General features: G+C 45.0%; 1 pseudogene across 1 annotated transcript; it reads right to left on the bottom strand.

The window, feature by feature from the left end:
- Window positions 1-4,111: 4,111 nt before the first annotated feature.
- LOC308493338 (large ribosomal subunit protein eL13-like) lies at window positions 4,112-5,153 on the bottom strand (annotated as a pseudogene). The gene is made up of 2 exons: window positions 5,147-5,153; window positions 4,112-4,625 (listed from the first exon to the last, which is right to left on the bottom strand). The product of its transcript is annotated as a large ribosomal subunit protein eL13-like (transcript).
- Between the last annotated feature and the right edge of the window lie 7,844 nt (window positions 5,154-12,997).

Here is a 12,997-nt window from a genome sequence, read left to right as displayed (position 1 = left end):
TCAATTGATGCAGAAAAAGCATTTGATAAGATACAACATCCATTTATGATTAAAACACTTACTAAAATTGGTATAGAAGGAAAATACCTCAACATAATAAAGGCCATATACGACAAGCCCTCAGCTAATCTCATAATTAATGGTGAAAAGCTGAAGCCCTTTGCTCTATGTTCAGGAACACGACAAGGTTGTCCCCTATCACCTCTGCTTTTCAACATAGTGTTGGAAGTCCTTGCCAGAGCTATCAGGCAAGAGAAAGAAATAAAAGGCATCCAAATTGGGAATGAAGAAGTTAAATTGTCACTCTTTGCAGATGACATGATGCTATATATAGAAAACCCTAAAGACTCCACCAAAAAGCTATTAGAAACAATCAATGAATACAGTAAAGTTGCTGGCTACAAAATCAACGTACAAAAGTCCATTGCTTTCCTATATACCAACAATGAAATCTCAGAAAAAGAGATAGGAAAAACAATTCCTTTTGCAATTGCAGCAAAAAGAATAAAATACCTAGGAATAAACTTAACCAAGGATGTGAAGGATTTATATGCTGAAAACTATAAGACATTTTTGAAAGAAATTGAAGAAGACACAAAGAAATGGAAAGACATTCCGTGCTCATGGATTGGAAGAATCAACATAGTTAAAATGGCCATATTACCCAAAGCCATATACAGATTTAATGCAATCCCCATTAAAATCCCAATGGCATTTTTTAAAGAAATAGAACAAAAAATCATCAGATTTGTTTGGAACCACAAAAGACCCCGAATAGCCAAAGCAATATTTAAAAAAAAGAACAATACTGGAGGTATCACACTCCCTGATTTTTCCTTGTACTACAGGGCTACAATAATCAAAACAGCTTGGTATTGGCGGAAAAACAGACACATAGACCAATGGAATAGAATTGAGAACCCAGAAATAAAACCACATAAATATGGACAGATAATTTTGACAAAGAAGCTAAAAACATACAATGGAGGAAAGACAGCCTCTTCAATAAATGGTGCTGGCAGAATTGGATAGCTACATGCAAAAGAATGAAACTGGACTGCTATCTGTCACCATGTACCAAAATTAATTCAAAATGGATCAAAGACTTAAGCATAAGACCTGATACAATAAACTGCATTGAAGAAAACATAGGTACTAAACTTATGGACCTTGGGTTCAAAGAGCATTTTATGAATTTGACTCCAAAGCAATGGAGGTAAAAACTAAAATAAACAAATGGGATTATATGAAACTGAAAAGCTTCTGCACAGCAAAAGAAACTATTGACAAAATAATGAGGCAACCAACTGAATGGGAGAAGATTTTCGCAAACAGTTCCTCTGATAAGGGGCTAATATCCAAAATATACAAGGAACTCATGAAACTCAACAACAAAAAAACAAACAACCCAATTGAAAAATGGACAGAGGACCTGAAGAGACATTTCTCCAAAGAGGATATACAAATGGCAAATAGACATATGAAAAAATGCTCAACATCGCTAATCATCAGAGAAATGCAAATGAAAACCACAATGAGATATCACCTCACCCCAGTCAGAATGGCTTTCATCAACAAAACAAATAGTAACAAGTGTTGGAGAGGCTGTGGAGAAAAAGGAACTCTCATACACTGTTGGTGGGAATGCAGACTGGTGCAGCCGCTATGGAAGGCAGTGTGGAGGTTCCTCAAGAAATTACGAATAGAATTACCATATGACCCAGCAATCGCTCTCCTGGGTATCTACCCCCAAAATATAAAAGCATTTCTCTATAGAGACACGTGTACGCCAATGTTCATTGCAGCTTTGTTTACGGTGGCCAAGACATGGAAACAACCAAAATGTCCTTCGATAGATGACTGGATAAAGAAGTTGTGGTACATATACACAATGGAATACTATTCGGCGTTAAGGAAAGATGATATAGGAGCATTTGTGACAACATGGATGGATCTCGAGAGAATAATGCTAAGTGAAATAAGTCAGACAGAAAAAGCAGAGAACCCTATGATTTCACTGATATGTGGTATATAAACCAAAAAGAACAAGACAAACAAATGAGAAACAAAAACTCATAGACACAGACAATAATTTAGTGGTTACCAGAGGGTAAGGGGGTGGGGGGTGGGTGATGAGGGTAAAGGGGATCAAATATATGGTGATGGAAGGAGAACTGACTCTGGGTGGTGAACACACAATGGGATTTATAGACGATGTAATACAGAATTGTACACCTGAAATCTATGTAAATTTACTAACAATTGTCACCCCAATAAAATTAATTTTTAAAAAAGTGAGACCTAGAGGCAAATCTGAATTGTGGCATCCACTAGGGTGTGAAGGGCACAGGTGTTTCTGGGGCAAAGGACGAGAAGGTACCTGAGGTGACGTCTCCATTTTGGCTGCACGACAGAGGGGGTGCTCTGGATAAGGTGTATGGAGAAACTTAGAGGTAATTTCTCTATCCAGCTTCTCACATTAGCCAGGGTGTGAAGAGACGGGGTGCCAGGGACAAGGGAGCGTGTCAGCTTGTGGGAATTTCCCTGAGCACTTTCTTCAGACTGGTTTCATGTGGGTACATCCTCTTAGCCTGTTTCCCATGTACACTTCCTCCAGGCCCAATTTAAGTGAGTACTTCCTGTTGGATCATTTTCCCACAGAACTCAGTGAGCCTGAGGTTAAGACCCTCGCAGAGATCCGGAGGCCAGCCTCACGTGAAAGCTGGGGGAAAAGAGCCACTTTCGTGCCAAAAAGGGGGGGCCAGCAGTCTCCACCAAGAACAGGTGATGAGAGAGTCAGTGGCTAGGACCTCCTGAAAGCAGAGAGCCACGTGAGAGCCATGCCCGCCAGTCTCACGAGAGCATGTGGCCAGGGTCTCGGGAGAGCAGGGGGTTGTGTGGTAAACATGTCCGCCAGAATTTCACGAGAGCAAGGGTTTGAGCGATAAACATGGCCGCCACAATCTTGCAAGCGTAGGGGGTTCACGCAATAAACATGGCCACCATCATATCGTGAGAGTAAGGGTTCATGTGATAAACATGGCTGCCACAATCTTGCAAGAGCAGAGCGTTGCTTGAGAGCCAGTCCAGAGTATCACAAAAGGAGACTCTCCTCCAAGAGACGCCATGATGCCTTTCTCTTTTGTGAGGGAACTTGGTTTTTTCACTGTATCTACCCTGGATGCTCTCCAGCTGGGAGACAACATGGGATGTCCTTTTGTACCTGCTTTACCTCTCTATCTCCCCAGGAGGCATGAACGAGAGCCAAAGGTAAAGAGAGACCTCCTATACTTGAACTCTGCTGAGTGGTTGTGGGAAGGGCACTGGCCACCCGAGGACCCAGCAAAGGAAGGACATATTGTGTTTCCCTGAAAAAAAAGACCTAACCGGAAATTGGCATTAGCATGAGTTTTCAGGGTGCTCATAGTATAAAATAAGTCCTAATGCGTCTTTTGGAGCAAAAATTAATATAAATTCTGGTCTTATTTTTGGGGAAATATGGTAGGGCTTATTTTATTTTATGAGCATCCTGAAAAATCATGCTAGGGATTATTTTCCGGTTAGGTCTTATTTTTAGAGAAACACAGTAGTAGGGAAAATTGTTGGTTTCTCTTTGGTGTAAGATAGTGTTCAGTGCTGTTGTTTTGTGTACAGCTCTCCAGTGTTCCCAGCGTCGTTCGTTTCTGCTCCTTCAAATTTGGGCTTGATTCTGCTCCACTGATCTGTGTGTTTGGTTTTTTGCCAATACCACCCTGTTTTGGTAGTCTAGTTGATTTGTGGAAACGTGATCTGGAAAACTGGAATTAGAAATCTTGCTGTGTCTCCCACATCCCAGGTCATCCATGTTGCCCAAGGCACTAAAACAGTCTCCCCACAGTGCCTCTTACTCCAAGGGCGATGAGCTTCACCTCCTTGGGAGAACTAGGTCTGCGTTGGGCTTGTGCTCTATAACAAACTGGGATGTCTTCTCCACTATGCTGGTGTGGTATTGACATGGTTATTTAGAATTATAACTGACTTTCCAGTAATTCCAAAAGTGTAGCTATTCTAGTGTGTGTGAAAGGAGTATCATATTGTGGTTTTGTGGGTTTTTAAAATTGTCACTAGAACTTTATTTCTTCTTTTCAACATCCTGTTCTTCAGCTTCCTTGGCTCTTTTTGCCCGGATGCCAAAGAGCCGGGCATTGGCATGGGCCGTGCGAAGGCTGGCAAATGCCTTGAAGTTATTCTCCTCTTCTGTGATGACCCTGGCTTTCTCCTTCTTGTAGACATTCCGTATGGGCGTCACTGGGCCTGACAGCTGGGTGGCCAATTTGAGTTCTTCAGCAGAGCTGTCTCCCTTCTTGGGGGCTGATGGCTTCCTGGGGAAGAGGATGAGTTTGGATCGGTACTCCTTCAGGCACTGCACGTTGGCCTGCAGGGACTCAGTAGACTTGTTTCACCGTCTTGGATCCACTGAGATCCCAATGGTCTGGGCCACCTTCTTAAGGATGCCAGCCATCCTTAACTCCTCCATGCTGAAGCCTCTGCTGGCTGGCACTTTGGTGTGGTACCTCACAGTAGGGCATCTCACTATGGGCCGATGGGTACAGACGCAGGGCGCGGAGCAATAGGGCATGCTTTGACTTGCAAATATTAATATAAGACCTGGTCCTATTTTTACTATAAGACCGGGTCTTATATCATATAATGTAATATAAGACCGGGTCTTATATTAATTTTGCTCCAAAAGACACATTAGAGCTGATGTTGCAGCTGGGTCTTATTTTCGAGGAAACACGGTATCTACAGGGTCTCACCACAAGTAGTACAGCCCAAACAAGCTCCCCACGCATCCATAGGCAATAGCATCATTAAGGACAAGCTCAGAAAAACAGAAAGCAACTTTGGAAACATGCTAAATGAGAGCCAGATAGAAAAGACCACCTGTAGTATGATTCTCTTTATATAGAAATGTCCAAATTAGATACATTCATAAAAACACAAAGTAGAATAATGGTAGCCAGGGGATAGGGAAAGGAATGGAGTTACTGTGAATGGCGACAGGGTTTCATTTTGGAGTGATGATAATGTTCTGAAATTTCACAGTGGTGATATTTGAACAACTGTGTGAATCCCGGGGTCCCCTTGATCCACGTTTTCTCACTTTCCATGGTCAACTTTGGTCCAAACTTATTGCATAAAAAATTCCACTAAATAAATTGTAAGTTTTAAATTTCACAGCGTTCTGAGAAGCATGACATTGAATTTTTTAAAAGTGACAAGTACTATGGAAAAAATAAAAATAACAAGTTTAAGGGGATTGGCAGTGCCAATGGGGTGGCTGCAATTTTACATAGAGCAGTGTCTTAGTTTCCTAGGCCTGCTGTAACAACTACCAGAGTGTGGGCTTAAAAAACAAATTTATTGTCTCACAGTTCTGGAGACTATATGCCCATAATCAGGGTGTTGGTAGCATTGGTTCCTTCTGAGGGCTGTGATCGAAGGAAGTTTATAGGCCTGTCTCCTTCACTCGTAGACCTGTCTTCTATCCGTGTCTTCACATCATCTTTATGTGTGTCTGTGTCCAAATTTCCCCTTTTTAAAAAAATAAAAACAAGAGCAATATTGAATTGGTGATCTGTCTAATGACTTCACTGTAACTTGATGACCTCTGTAAAGACCCTTTCTCCAAAAAACTCCACATTCTAATACTGGGGGATATAACTTCAAAGCATGAGTTGAGAGGACACAATTGAATGTATAACAGGTAGTCAAGGTAGAATTCATTTATTTGTAACGTGATACACCCTAAACCTAACCATTTTCCATAGGGCTGGGTGATTAGGGAACTTCCTCACTAAAAATATCTAAAATGTGACTCCTAATGGATGGAGCCAAAAGCAGTTGGCTTTTCAAACCGATTGAAGCCCCAAATCTGTGCAATCTCTATTCCCTTGCCATCCATCTCTTAATTCATCTCATTCTTGGAGTAACTTGGCAACCACAACCAATAGCTACTTATACACAACATTGCTTTGTTTTACCTGATTCCTACACAGCTGCTGAGACACTAGCAACACAGTTTGCATCTTAGCTAAGAACAAAGTTAACTAAGTCAATTTTTTTAACTTCCTGCCATGTAACAGGAAAGCCAATGCCATGGGTTTCATCAGTGTGTGCTTAATGAAGGGATGAATGTTACGAAGATACTTTGACTCTCCCGTGCTCATGTAGCTTTGGAGACTGTGATAGTGGGTTGTTTAAATTCCTCAGGGCTTTCCCATCCTCTTAGGAAACTGCCAAGATCCTCAGCCAGAGGAAGCAAGCAGTTGCAGAAAACAGTGCAGCCTCTGGATTCTGGAGCCAAAGTGATCTGGGTGTGACCCTGGCTCCTCTACTTTTTTTGTGCAGCCTGGGACAGGTCACTTTGAGCTCATGAAGTGGAAGGAAGTTAATACATATGAACAGATTTACTGTGAAATTTAAAAGTGTTGGTGCATGTAATTTGCATGCCACGTGACGTTTTAAACATAATTACTTTGTTCACTTGAATTTCTAATTTTGACTTAATAGCTGTGTCTTTTTAAGTTATTGCATCAACACAATGACTGAGGGAGACAGAGGGCAACTAATATTTGAGGGAGGTCTGAGTGATGTTTTCTCTGGAGAGAATAACAATGATCGGGCATATTTACTTTTTGTATTAGAAGAGCTATTTTATAAGATGCTCTGCCATGTGCCAAGAAATATCGTGTTGAGACCAGCCACACACTTGCTACTTATTTTATAATTGAAGCTACACCATTACTAGCTATGTGAACTTGCAAATTACTTAAAAATTCAAAACTCTAGTTCCTTGAACTACAGGAGGTACAATACTATGCTCCTTGTAGGGTTATAGATAGAAATAGTCTAGTGCATTACAGGGCTCAGCAAATTGGGTACCTCATAGACAGCTGTCTGTAGTTGATGTGAAATAAGAGTTTGGTCATAATTTTTCTGCTCCCATGCAAGGTGGTGCCTCACTCCCGGGAGAGCTGCAGGGCCAGGGCCAGGTGCAGACAGGTCACCCCCATTCACAGAGGGTGGCCGCAGGGCTCACAGCAGTCCGTTGATTTTTGATAAAGGACAGGCAACATGACATGGGGTAAAGAAGTGTCTTTCCAACAAATGGCGCTGGGCAACTGGCCACCACATGAAGAGCAATGAAACTGGACCCTAACCTCATACCATATACAAAAATTAACTCAAAATAGATAAAGGGCTTTAATATGGGAGGTAAAAGTATAAACTATGAAACAAAACATGGAGATACATTTTCATGTCCTTAGATTAGCGACGGTTTCTTAGATATGACATCACATATAAGCAGCAACAAGAAATATGACAAATTGGACATCCTTAAAATTAAAAACATGCGTGCGTCAAAAGGAGCTGTCAAGAAATTGAAAAAACAGCCCAAGAAATGGAAGAAAATAGATACACATTATATATCTGACAAGAGTCTGTTATCCAGAGTAGATAAAGAACTTTTACAATTCAGGAACAGAAAGACAAGCAACTAAAATTGTAAAATAGACCTGAATAGAACCTTCTCCAGATGAGACCTGCAAATAGTCAACAAGCATACTAAGATGTTCCATGTCCTTAGTCCTGATGCAAATGCAAATTAAAACCACAGTGTGGTACCCCTTCACATGTACCATAATGGCTATAATCCAGAAACTAAAACTAACAAACGGCAGCAACAATGTAGAGAAATTAGAACCCTTAAACATTGAACGTGAAAAATCACAATGGTGTGGCCTCTGCATACAACACTTTAAAATTTCCACCACACACACAAAAAATCCCATGTGGTTCAACAGATGCACTTCTAGAAATATACCCCTCAAAAGTGAAAACAGGTGTGAAAAGCTGATACCTGAATCCGCAGCAGTGCTGTTCACAACAGCAAAGACACATAAACCAAATGTCCATCTACTTTTTCTTCTTTAAATTAAAGTTTATTGGGGCTACAATTGTTAGTAAAGTTACATACATTTCATGTGTGCAATTTTGTAATACATCAAATGTCCATCTTAACCTGTAGTGAAAACTAAGTGAGCAATTGTGCAGCTATACCAGGATTCTTTAGCTTGATATAATTATGAACATATTTAATAATTTCTAGAAATATATTTCCCCACAGCACACGAAAAATTGTAATGTGGCAGAAGACATGTTTACTAATACACCCAAATATATTTAGTCCTCTACAATAAATAGCAAAAAGTGATAAATCAATGTTAAGTAATTAGTGTTTCATTATTCTCCTATTTGGAAATGTTGTAGACATTCAATAAATAGCCATCATTTAATTTACATAACAAAACTTAAAGTTTCAAATTACCAAAGACAACTAGAAAATCTTTTCAATGTATATATACAATGTAATTATCACTAAAAAGTTTACCTAGATATCTTTTACTTTAATTGTGTATATTTTATATATTAGTTAAAATTTAGAGATTTCAAAGTCAATTATTACCAAAGCTATTTTCTTGACACATTTTGTAACACACATAATAAATTTATTTTTATAAACCCAGTGAAAAATGTATTTTAATAATTTTCAAAGACTTGACTGAGTAATCAAACCAAACTAAAACCAGATATCAACTATTTCACCAGATCATCTGATCCTGAAGAGCATTTGGGTTGGTTTATATTTCCTTAATTTCTATAAATATTTCATTTGCGCAAGCCAATCAAATATTACAAACTGTTAACCCCATCTGGAGCTAGAAAACATCTTACCACAATTAAAAACCATTTCAGACAGAGATCACAAATTAACAGAATTAGTAATAACTACAGAAATCATACAAGATGTTTTACCAAGAAAACAGCTGGTTGTCACAAGAGCTCTATAACACAATGTAAATTTATAAGTTTTCCCCATTCCAAGGATCCATCGTCTTGATGTGGACAGTGAGGTCTAAATAGTGAGACACCAACCAGCCTCTTTACAGCTCAGGCCAGGAAGCCAGAGGCCCCTCCACACCAAGTGTAGAGGAAGCAGCCCTCCCACAGCCAAAGGGTCACCACCAAGACAGTCCGAGAAAGCACAGACTTTTGTCACACAGGCAGTAGGGATGGTGGGGTGGACAGGGTGTCGTGCAAGGTGGCAGGCAGGGCCTCTGGTCCCACTCCCCGCCCAAGAACGCAGGACACGGTAAGGCCAAATAGGAACACCCACGGAGCCATAGATAGGGGAGTCAAACCAATATATTCTCGCTGGCGGCTGGGCTGGAGACACAGGAAGCAGGATCTACATAATCTGCCTAACAGCAGTCCGTGCTTGCCAGCCACCATCTTCTTGCTAGCCCCCATTCCCTTCCTGCTAGCGTAGCCACAGCTGTTATATTAGTGGCCAATGGCTTACGGGTTACAGCTGACAGCCAACTAGCCACAGCTGCTGGCATCTGATCACAGTTGATGGCCATTTACTACCCGAGCCAGCACCTTTCTATGTGAGGCCGAGAGCCTGGAAACTGTTTTTTTGGGGTTTTGTCCCCACACTCCACCCCTACAGGGTCTCGCCTCACAATCTACGCGACAAGTGTCTTCCGCGAGGGTCCCTGTGCGAGGAGCCTGGAGGTGAATGCACTATCCTGAACACAGCCAGGCTCTCTGAGCACAGCCAGGGTTTCTCAGGGCACCACCAGTACTTCTGGGCACAGCCAGACATCCTGGGCTTCTTAGGGTACCACCTGTCTCCCTGGGCACAGCCAGGTTTTCTCAGGGCACCACCACAGTACTTCTGGGCACAGCCAGACTTCCTGGGCTTCTTAGGGTACCACCTGTTTCCCCGGGCACAGCCAGGTTTTCTCAGGGCACCACCACAGTACTTCTGGGCACAGCCAGACTTCCTGGGCTTCTTAGGGTACCACCAGTCTCCCCGGGCACAGCCAGAGTTTCTCAGGGCACTGCCACTCTCTCTGGACACAGCCAGCCTTCCTGGACACAGCCAGGGCTTCTCAGGGCACTGCCACTCTCTCTGGACACAGCCAGACTTCCTGGACACAGCCAGGGCTCTCAGGGCACTGCCACTCTCTCTGGACACAGCCAGACTTCCTGGACACAGCCAGGGCTCTCAGGGCACTGCCACTCTCTCTGGACACAGCCAGACTTCCTGGACACAGCCAGGGCCTCTCAGGGCACTGCCACTCTCTCTGGACACAGCCAGACTTCCTGGACACAGCCAGGGCCTCTCAGGACATTGCCACTCTCTCTGGACACAGCCAGACTTCCTGGACACAGCCAGGGCTCTCAGGGCACTGCCACTCTCTCTGGACACAGCCAGACTTCCTGGACACAGCCAGGGCCTCTCAGGGCACTGCCACTCTCTCTGGACACAGCCAGACTTCCTGGACACAGCCAGGGCCTCTCAGGGCACTGCCACTCTCTCTGGGCCTCTCAGGGTACCGTGCTGGAACAACAGTGGCTCACATCAAGGTGCTTACATATTATCAATGGCAGCCAGTCAAGACACAAAAGCAAACATCCGCCAGTCCCACTACATGGTGGTATGTTCCCAAACAGTCAAGCGTCCAATAAATTAGGGATGGAAGGCAATTCCCCATAGTCCATAGTCATTCGCCAGGGCTGTCCTGGGGGTGAGGGATGACCTTGACCTCACCCTCATCTCCCACGGAGGACTCAGCAAGCGTTTCCTCCTGGGACTAAAAGTCCTGCATCCGGGCTGCCTCAGCAAGCACTTCCCAGCCCACAGGGCGGCAACAACCTTCGCTTTCTCCGCTTTCTCCGGCCTCTGCTGGTTGGGGAACCATCCACATCTTTCCACCCCTCCACGGGAATCGAGCTCTCCGGCAGCTGCTCCTCCTGGTCTTCCCCAGACTGAGCTTTCATACGCACAAACTGCTCCACTGCCCTTCGGAAAGCTTTGGCCGGCACCGTATCCTGCCGACTACACCATGTGTTGCGCAGGGGACCCTGCTCGCTGCGCCATTTGTCGTGCAAGGTGGCAGGCAGGGCCTCTGGTCCCACTCCCCGCCCAAGAACGCAGGACACGGTAAGGCCAAATAGGAACACCCACGGAGCCATAGATAGGGGAGTCAAACCAATATATTCTCGCTGGCGGCTGGGCTTAAGACACAGGAAGCAGGATCTACATAATCTGCCTAACAGCAGTCCGTGCTTGCCAGCCACCATCTTCTTGCTAGCCCCCATTCCCTTCCTGCTAGCGTAGCCACAGCTGTTATATTAGTGGCCAATGGCTTACGGGTTACAGCTGACGGCCAACTAGCCACAGCTGCTGGCATCTGATCACAGTTGATGGCCATTTACTACCCGAGCCAGCACCTTTCTATGTGAGGCCGAGAGCCTGGAAACTGTTTTTTTGGGGTTTTGTCCCCACACAGGGTGTCTCAGGTCTCTCACAAAATGTGAGGCACCTCCAGCTCCAAACCCACTAATTCATGGCCCCGGGCAGGTACTACTGGACCAGAATCTGACCAGTATTATAGGGTAAGGAAGGCTGGGGGGACAGATGCCTTTTATGGGCAAAGGCCCCTCAGAATACACTCCCCTGGGAGTTGGCACAGCCAGGCTGAGACACACTGGGAACCCCAGTTTATCCCACTGGCCACCAGGCCCAATGGAGTAAGTGTACCTGGCCGATGGTGGGGACCAGAGAAGATTAGTTTCCCTGGTCACAAAGCCAAGCTCCCAGTTCACAGCACAAGAAAGAAAGAAAAACTTCATGAGGTTTGTGGGGAAAGAGTCCCAGAGAGCAGTTTCCAGGCTCTCGGCCTCACATAGAAAGGTCCTGACTCAGGTAGTAGATGGCCGTCAGTTGTGGCTTATTGACCATCAGCTGTAACCAGTTAGCCAATTAGCCACTGATACAACTGCTTCAGCTGTGCTGGTTGGTCAGTTGGTGGGTTGGCAGGCAGAGAAACGGACAGCAGGTTGCAGGTCATGTGGATCCAGCCTCCAGTGAGACTATAGTGGTATGACTCCCCTACCTATGGCTCCGTGGGTGTTCCTTTTTGGCCTTGCCATATCCTGTGTTCTTATGTGGGGAGCGGGACAGGAAGCCCCGCAGGCCACCCCACACGAAAAATGGTGCAGTGAGCAGGGTATGGCGCCGGCCAAAACTCTCTGAGGGATGGTAGAGCAGTTTGTGCGTGTGAAAACTCAGTCTCAGGAAGCCCATGAGGAACAGCACCAGAGACAGGGAGCGCAGTCTGCCTGGGAGAGACAGGATCCCTCAGTGAATTGGTGGTTCTCTCGAGCCTCCAGATGTCATGCTGCCCTGTTGGCCATAGTCGGCACTACTGGCATTTTGGTAGGCTGCTGTTGTAGGCTCCAAGGGTTGCAGACATCTTACATGGAGACCTCCACCCACTTAGACACTTAGCTTGGCGAGCAAGATTCCGGCCAGGTAAGAATGGCATCTGATTCTGAGAAGGAGGACAGATGGCCCCCACACAGTGTGTGGTACCTGGTGGCCACTGTTCTCAGGAGCTGGACCTCCAAGAAGGGTTTGGAGGACATGGATGGCTCTCTCACCAGCGTGGAGAGAGCCCTGCAGGTTTTAGCTGAGCGGTTGCCGGAGGAGGAGAGGGCTACAGCCGGCGGCGTGGGCTGGATGTTCCTCACGGCCTTGAGTCAGAACACGGAAAATACGCTTCATGAAATAGCCCAGGTGCTGGACCAGGTGTCCCAGTTGGAGGCGCTGGAAGCTCGGGTCCGCCTGTTAGAAGAGGGGCCCCACAGTGGAGACTGAGTCAGAGGCGGAGGAAGCCAGTGGAGACAATGTAGCTCCCAACCCCCAAGCCCGGCCCATCTTGAAGCAAAGGGTAAAACGTGAGCAACCTTTGGGCCCCGCGGGTGTTGCTGCCGGCAACCCAGCTGTGACTGAGTTCACAACCTACACCACTTACACTCCCACTGAGCTGCAGGAGCTGGGGGGCTGGTGCCGACAGCGCCCTGGAGAGCCAGTCTC

Source organism: Rhinolophus hipposideros (genome assembly GCF_964194185.1).
Source record: "Rhinolophus hipposideros genome assembly, chromosome: 26".
NCBI classification, from domain to species: domain Eukaryota; kingdom Metazoa; phylum Chordata; class Mammalia; order Chiroptera; family Rhinolophidae; genus Rhinolophus; species Rhinolophus hipposideros.
This window is presented reverse-complemented; position numbering and strand designations above follow the sequence as displayed.